At 41.4% G+C, this 8,751-nt stretch overlaps 1 pseudogene; it reads left to right on the top strand.

Annotated features, from left to right (window-relative positions):
* Window positions 1-7,656, top strand: LOC115951928 (annotated as a pseudogene).
* The last annotated feature ends 1,095 nt before the right edge of the window (window positions 7,657-8,751 follow it).

Here is an 8,751-nt window from a genome sequence, read left to right as displayed (position 1 = left end):
AAAAATATCCTGCCCTTACCACTTTGTTTACTAGGGATCTGGAGCTGGCATGGTCGCCACAAATTCCTCCGTGTACTTCCTTCAAGATGTATTTGGCCTCTTCCTCGTCGACACACTTCAAGTAGGGCATAAAGAAGCCTCTCTTGTACAAGACATCATTCAGGATCGTGAATGTGGCTACCCTCTTCTTGATCTTTCTAGCTTCTTCAGTGTTTTGAGGAAGGTGCCCGTCCTGGAGGAAGGACATTATAGGCGTCATCCAGGTATCAGTGCTCTGAATGGTGAAGGTTGCAACTTCCTCGATACTAGGGTGTTTTTGGACTTCCATCGCCAGGTTCGTGCTAGTCCCTTCTTCTTTTGATGACGCTAGCTTTGACACTTCGTTAGCCCCCATATTCTGACTTTTTGGGATTTGTATGAACTCCACTGTATCAAATTCCTGAGCTAGCTGTCTTGCCAACTTGAGGTACTTCTGCATCCTTTCTTCTTTTGCCTCGTATTCTCCCTTGATCTGTCTAATCACTAGTTTTGAATCACTTTGGATCAACAAATTTTTAGCACCAAGAGCTTTTCCAAGTCTCAGTCCCGTCAGTATTCCTTCGTATTCAGCTTCGTTGTTGGTGGCTGGGAACTTTAGCTGGACCCCATATTTCAGCACTTCTCCGTCGGGGGTGGTTATGATGGCCCCTACTCCCCCCTTCTTTTGGGCTAACGAACCATCAGTCTGTATTATTAGTTTATCTGCTTCGACGGTAGTCCTGTCTTCGTCAGGGAACGTGAATTCTGCGATGAAGTCCGCCAGAGCTTGTGCCTTGATCGCTGTTCTTGGATGGTACTCGATGTCAAATTGACTAAGTTCAATTGCCCACTGGACCATTCTCTCTGCTGCTTCTGGCTTGCTCATTGACTTTTTGATCGGTTGGTCCGTCATTACGAGAATAGGATTTGACTAGAAATATTGCCTGAGCTTGCGCGAGGCCACTATTAGTGCAAACGCAATCTTTTCGATCCTTGGGTATCTGGACTCAGCTCCTTGGAAAGCTTGGCTGACGTAGTAAACCGGAAGTTGCTTCTTGCCCTCTTCCCTAATCAAAGCTGCACTTACTGCCGAGGCTGACACCGCCAGGTACAGGTATAGGTTTTCTCCTTCTTTGGATGGGCTTAGGAGAGGCGGACTGCTTAGGTATTGCTTCAGCTCTTGGAACGCCGCTTCGCACTCGTCGGTCCAAGCAAAAGCCTGCTTCAATGTCTTAAAGAAGGGCAGGCATTTGTTTGTGGCCCTAGAGACGAACCTGTTTAAAGCTGCTATTCTTCCTGTGAGTTTCTGAACATCCTTGACGGTTTTAGGTGAGGCCATGTCAATGATAGCTCGTACTTTCTCTGGATTTGCTTCTATTCCTCTTTGGGACACCATGAATCCCAAGAACTTCCCCGAGGCTACCCCAAAAACACACTTGCTTGGATTCAACTTCATCTGGTGTTTTTTGAGGGTTGCAAAAGTTTCCTCCAAGTCGTCCAGATGTGTGAGCTCTTCCTTACTCTTGACGAGCATATCGTCCACATACACCTCCATGTTCTTGCCAATCTGTTAGCTGAACATTCTGTTTACCATTCTCTGATACGTAGCTCCAGCATTTTTCAGCCCAAAAGGCATCACCTTGTAACAGTAGAGTCCTTGGCTTGTGATGAAGGCTATCTTCTCCTGGTCTTTTTCAGCCATCTTTATCTGGTTGTACACTAAGAAGGCGTCCATGAACGTCAGTAACTTGTGTCCGGCGGTGGAGTCCACGAGCTGGTCTATCATTGGTAGAGGGAAGCTGTCCTTTGGGCATGCTTTGTTCAGGTCGGTGAAGTCTATACACATTCTCCACTTTCCGTTCGCTTTCTTTACCAGGACGATGTTGGCGAGCCATTCTGGATAATATACTTTCCGGATGAATCCAGCCGTCAACAGTTTGGTCACTTCCTCTGCCACTGCCTGATCTCGCTCTGGGGCGAAGGTTCTTTGTCGTTGCTGAACGGGCTTCCTGTTGGGGTCCACATTCAGCCTATGCTGGATGACTTCTGGAGATATGCTCGGCATGTCTTCGTGACTCCATGCAAAGACATCTAGATTCCCTTTAAGGAACATTATGAGTCTCGTTCTCATCTCGGGGCTTAGCGTCGTCCCTATCTTGGTCGTCTTGTCTGCATTTCCTTCTACCAATTCCACTGTTTCCAAGGTCTCCATCCCGTCTTCCTCTTTTTCTTCAATCGTCCACGTGTGGTTCTCCTTTCCTGCCAGTACGGCCTGATAGCATTCCCTTGCCAGGACTTGATCACCCTTCACTTCACCCACGCCGTTGTCTGTCGGGAATTTCACCTTCAAACAGTAGGTTGACATCGCCGCCTTCCACTTGTTGAGGGTGGGCCTCCCAATGATGACATTGTAGGATGAGGGGCAATCTACCATCAGGAAGTCTACTTGTTTGGTCAACTACAATGGGTAGGTCCCTGCCGTCACTATCAGAGTCACTATACCCCTGGGGTAGACCCTGTCTTCACTGAAGCTGACGAGTGGAGAATCAAAAGGGCGAAGCCTTTTTGGATCTAATCTTAGCTGTTGGAAGGTTGGGAGGTAGATGATATCCGCTGAGCTCCCGTTATCAACAAGGATCCTTCTGGTATTGAACCCTTCTATATTCAGCACTATGACCAGGGGATCGTTGTGGGGCTGCTTTACTCCCCTGGCGTCTCCTTCACTGAAGGACATGTCTTGGTATGTTCGTCGGTGCTTGGACGGAGGCATGGTGTGGACGTTGTTCACCTGTCTATGGTATGCTTTTTTGAGTGATCTAAATGATCCTCCTGAGAATGGTCCTCCTGTGATCGTGTTTATCTCCCCGATCACCTTGCGTGGAGGCTGGGATGGATGGTCGTCATCCTGAGTGAAGGATTCACGCTGGGTCTTGTTGTCGTCTCTGAACTTGCTATATTCTCCTTTCTTTACATACTTCTGTAACTTTTCTTTCCGTATTAATTCCTCTATTTGCTCCTTCAGGTCTCTGCAATCTTCTGTGTTGTGGCCATGGTCTCTATGGAACCGGCAATACTTGTTCTTGTCACGTACGTTGGGGGATGAGTGTAATGGCCTGGGCCATTTGAGATAATGCTTGTCCTTGATCTGCGTGAAAATCTTGTCAACAGGCATAACCAAAGGAGTAAATTTTACCGTCTGAGGATTTTTGTCGTCCTTCCTCCTATTCCCGTCATTGTTCCGACGTTCTGGTCTGTCTCTCTTTTGCCCCCTACGGTCGTCTTCCCTCTTGGCCTTGTCTCCTGGCCTCTCGGTATCTTTTATGGCAGCTAGAGCATCTTTTGCGTTCATGTACTTTTGTGCCTTCAGGAGCATCTCCGCCATCGTCTTCAGGGGTTTTTTTGCAAGAGAGGCCACGAGGTCTCTGGATCTCAACCCTGCTTTGAAGGTCGTCAGCTGTACCTTGTCATCAGCTTCGTCTACTTCCAGAGTTTCCCGGGTGAATCGCTTGACATATGACCTCAGAGTCTCCTTCTCCCCCTGTCTCATGGTGAGTAAGTAATCTACTGGCCTCCTTGGGCGTTGTCCCCCTATGAAGTGGCGCAAGAAGGCACTACTCAGCTGATCGAAATTGTCTATGGACGAGTTTGGCAACTTAGTAAACCATTCTCTTGCAGCTCCTTTGAGAGTTGTCGGGAAGAAACGGCACAGTATTTCGTCAGGTGGCTGTTGAAGTCCTAGAGTCGTCTTAAAGGTATTAAGGTGATCCTGGGGATCTTTTAGCCCGTTGAAAGGTTCAAGCTGAGGTAAGCGAAATTTTGAAGGCACAGGGCATTCTAGTACTGCGGCAGTGAAGGGTGAATCCGTGGCTCTTACCATTTTGTCCACGCTTCGGTCCGTCTTTTCTTTAATGGCGCTCCTCAGCTCGTCCATTTCCTTCCTCATTTCTCGAAGGAGGTCCGAGTTTTGTTCGTCCAGAGTAGTTGGTCTATGAGGGGTTCCTCTCCGTTGACTATCCCCTTCTTCCTCCAAGTTATATTTGGACCGGTTCTCTTCTTGTTGAGCCTGTTGAACTTGCTAAAGCCGTAGCTTCATTTCCTGGTTCTGTTTGGTGAGTTCTTCAATGGTGGCTGCAAGGGCCTGGACTTGTTGGGCCAAGGCTGCTGAGTCTAGGTTGGATTCCATCTGAATGTAGAGGCTTGATGGGAACTACGCTCTCAGATATGAATCTGGAAATATCGTCCCCATAGACGGCGCCAAACTGATGAGATGCAAACTCGTCAGTCTCAGTAGGCAGATGGAACTCCCCGTTAGCGCCTGGTTCTCTTCAAGAAGGGTGGTCACCGGTGTGGTGCCTGCCACAATGTCTCCGATGCCAAAGTTAGAACAATCAAGATGTTCACAGAACTAAAAAGTAAGAAGTATATTTTCAGAATCGTAGTCTCGTACCTTATGCTGCAAATGTGAGAGTTTTATATCTGTGAGCCTGATTGCTAGCCGTTGGAGTGTAAATGCTCTTCTTTCATAACGCCTCAAGCCCAATTATGGGGCTTTTATTGGTCTCCAACGGTTTGCTTTGCTGGTTTCGTAACTGCCCAAGTTACTTGCTGGCACCATTGAATGACCTTCCTTTCCTCGCCGTTGATGGTTTGTTCGTCATCAGGGGATACCCTCGTCATTACGCTGACCTCGTCACTATAACGTGTTCTCGTCAATCCCATCAATATCTATATCAGACTCTTATAGCTGGCATAAAATTTTGGCTAATAATGTTCTTTACACACTATCTATGATAGTCTAGCAAATAACAGGCAATTGCTTTACACACACTTTGGATTAAACAAACAAAAAGACCCCACTCTACATAGAATGAGATTCTTTCCATTTCACTTTAAATGGAGAGAATGCATTTCAAAATTAAAATTTTATTTTCTAGATTTAACAACAAACAATATATTAAGTTATTTAAAATTTTAAATAATGTAAATTAGATATTCCTGTAAAAGTTTAATTGTTAATCTAAACCATAAAATGTATTTATTTTAAATGAAGAGGACACACCCATTTAAAATACAGTAAATATGTTTTATATTAACTATACACGTATTATGGCCCCTTTTAATTCTTTTTCATTCCTTAGGTTGACTCGGAGTCGGGGCATGTGAAATGCATGCCATGACAATGCAGGCAGAACTCTTGTATAAATATATGAGAACTCTAGTGCCATAACCACAAAACTAGCGAGAAAGCCTTCTTCTTTCTCTGCTTCTTTATATCATCATCATGGCTCCTTTTTTTTCCATCCCATCAATTCTCACCACCATTAAGTTCTTCCTGTTATTTTCACTTCTTGTGGGAATGGTCTCTGCTCAGTTGTCCTCTACTTTCTATGCAACATCATGCCCTAATGCCCTTTCCACCATTAAATCAGCTGTAGACTCTGCAGTGTCAAGTGAGCCATGCACGCATGGGAGCATCCTTGCTCCGTCTTCACTTTCATGACTGCTTTGTTAATGCAAGTCATCTCTCTCTCTCTCTCTCTCTCAATGCTTTGTTTTTTGAACTCACCGAAATCATTAAGTTATATGTTTGACTTCTCAAGGTTTTATACGTATTCGCGTGTGTGTATTTTTTCACTTATTTCGCATTACCTCATATCTAGATTTTCTCTTATTACTTTGTTTTTGGTCCTGTTTTCCCTTGCTCCTTCTTGCCTAGAGTTGTTGATGCTATGAGGAAGGATGATTCCTCTCAATTGCATTGTGTTTCATGTAATAATATTAGAAACAAAATTTTTTTTTCCCATAATATATTAAGATGATAAGTTATGATTGGAGAAACGTCATTTTATATGGGTCTATTAGTAATACTATTTTTATCCACTAATCACAACAAATCATATAACTCAGTTGTGAACAATATTATATAGATATATTATTTGATAGTGACAACTTTGGAATAAAAGCCATGGGGCCAAATGCTGCTAAAGATTCCTTCAAAATAATTGTAAAATTTGCAATGGCTTCTTTTTGCATAATAATCTAATTGTACGTCGGTCAAGACACTGATGGCTAACATTGGCTAGCTAGCCTCTTAATAAAAGAGATTGTAGCAGTCCCGGGTTCAAGTTCGTCACTTTTGGCCAGGCTGCTTGTTAAGTTTTATATTTCACATTCTATATATTGACATAATAATATTGTATTATAAGCCATATAAAGTCATTTAATTCTTCGTATGTTGAGACATGTAGCCATATATACATGGGTGCATTTCTACGGAGAATTGATACTGTAGACTGTAGTTGCTGTAAACTTTATTACATAAAACTTATAAACTATTGTTTTAACTTTTAAATACAATATATATATATATATATATTTTTTAATTGTATGATTTAAAATAACACCAATCATTTTCATTTTTAAATCATATATATTGTAAACCTTTTATAATAATAATTGATAATAACTTTAATATTTTCCTTTGTGATGAGACAGACAATAAGATTCCTTTAACGCAACATAAATAAATAAATAACGAATTTGAACATTATGTAATAGGGGTGTGATGTATCGGTCCTTTTAGACGACACTTCAACTTTCACCGAAGAGAAAACAGCTGGTTCCAACAATAATTCTCTAAGGGGATTTGACGTAGTAGACACTATCAAATCTCAATTGGAAAATATTTGCCCTGGTGTTGTGTCTTGAGCTGACATTTTAGCCGTTGCTGCGAGAGATTCCGTTGTTGCAGTAAGAAAAAAGTCACAACTTCACATTATTTATGAATTTTAATTTGAACCATAATATTATAGGGAAATCAACGTCTTGTTGTTTTGCTGTCATTTTCATCATATTATTTGTTTTCATTCAGTTGGGTGGGACTAATTGGACGGTTCAATTGGGTAAAAGAGACTCAACCACCGCAAGTTTAAGTGCTGCTATTTCCAATATCCCTGCTCCAACATTGAATCTTAGTGGCCTTCTCAGTGCCTTCTCAAACAAAGGTTTCACTGCCAATGACTTAGTGGCCCTATTAGGTTGGTTTAATTTTTTAAATCCTTAAATCTTTTATGCCTTTGGAAAGGGCTTTTTATTTATTTATTTATTTATTTAGTTTTAATAATCAAAAAATGAGTAGAGAAGGGTGACTTGATTTATCGTTTCACCTGGACGTGATTATAGTGACACTCTACTCATTGGGCCCAGGCCTAAAGGGCTCCTCATAAATTGACCAAACATTATTTTTATAATTTGTTCAGGATCTCACACAATAGGCCAAGCAAGGTGCACAGTTTTCCGAACTAGGATTTACAATGAGACCAACATAGATTCCACATTTGCAACTTCATTGAAATTGAACTGTCCAAGCACTGGTGGTGACGACGGTCTTGCCCCTCTAGATGTGACTAGTCCAACATCTTTTGACAACGCTTAATTAAGAATTTGATAAGCAACAAGAGTCTCTTACACTCAGACCAAGAACTCTTTAATGGGGGTTCCACAGATTCCCAAGTTAACGCTTACAGCTCCAACTCCGCAAGCTTTCTAACAGACTTTGCAAACGCAATGGTGAAGATGGGGAACCTTAGCCCACTCACAGGCACAAGCAGCCAAATTAGGAAAAACCAACTAAGTTAAGTCAATGGAGTGAGCCTTTTTGAGGATTCATTTCATTGTTGTCGCTATTGCTAGTAAACAAAATTTTTCATAGTCATTGATGTGACATGTTACAGTTGATGTATAATAAAAATTGTGAATTTTTTTGAATATCTATTATGGTTATATCAAATATATAGACATTTGTCAACTTAAAATGCAAAAGTGAGAAAGTGAGATATATATATATATATATATTTTTTTTTTTCAACAAAAAATATAATAAAAATAAGGGAATTCAACAAATAATAAGTAACTAGATAATATTTAAAATAAACAACAATTGAGACTGCAAAGAAACTCAATTAAGAGAGAGCAAGCAAAGTTTAACCTTAACAACAATCCAATGGATAAGTCCATTAATTCAACTGATGTATGTAAATTTAAGATGCATTAAGTCCAAAACACTCCAATATTTTGACAAATTGATCCAATTTCCTCAGATAAGTGTTTAAGGGCTAACTACAATTCCAAATAAAAAACCAAATGACCAAGTGACTACTGTGGCAAGTTGGCAACATACTCTTTTAGACCCCTTTTTTTTTTCCTACTTTATTAGGGGAGGTGAGGAAGCCATTGGAAATATATTCGGTTTATGGGCAACTAGAAACTCCAAAAAGTACATAGACAAAATTTAACCGGTTTATATAGGGGGAGGCCGAGAGACTATCAACTGTGACTCTCCCATCCTCTAGTTAAGCTTCAAAGGCACAATTTTTTGGGCAAGCTAGGATAGTGGCTCAGGGTGACAATCGGGCCCAATTTGTCGTTGATTGTCATCTCTACTGCGGACTGCCTCGAAGTGAAATTTTTTTTTTTGGATGGAATAAAATTAGGTAAAGAAGGGCAACTTGAATTGGTGTCTTCCACCTAGACTTGATCATAATCCTCGTAGTGATTTTGAACCCAAGGTTTTCACGTGTTTCATTCATTGTTGTCCTAATTATCCTTTCCCAAAACATCATCATTCATCAAATTCTAGCCTCTGTGTGTGTGTGTGTGTGTGTGGTGGCTTTGCAAAGAAGCCAACCAAGCCTGAAAATCATACAAAGTGTTCGAAGCAGACATTTTACTTTT

The sequence above is a fragment of the Quercus lobata genome, chromosome 7 (genome assembly GCF_001633185.2).
Source record: "Quercus lobata isolate SW786 chromosome 7, ValleyOak3.0 Primary Assembly, whole genome shotgun sequence".
In the NCBI taxonomy this organism is placed as follows: domain Eukaryota; kingdom Viridiplantae; phylum Streptophyta; class Magnoliopsida; order Fagales; family Fagaceae; genus Quercus; species Quercus lobata.
Note: the sequence above shows the minus strand (reverse complement) of the source record. Positions and strands in the feature narration are given on the sequence as shown.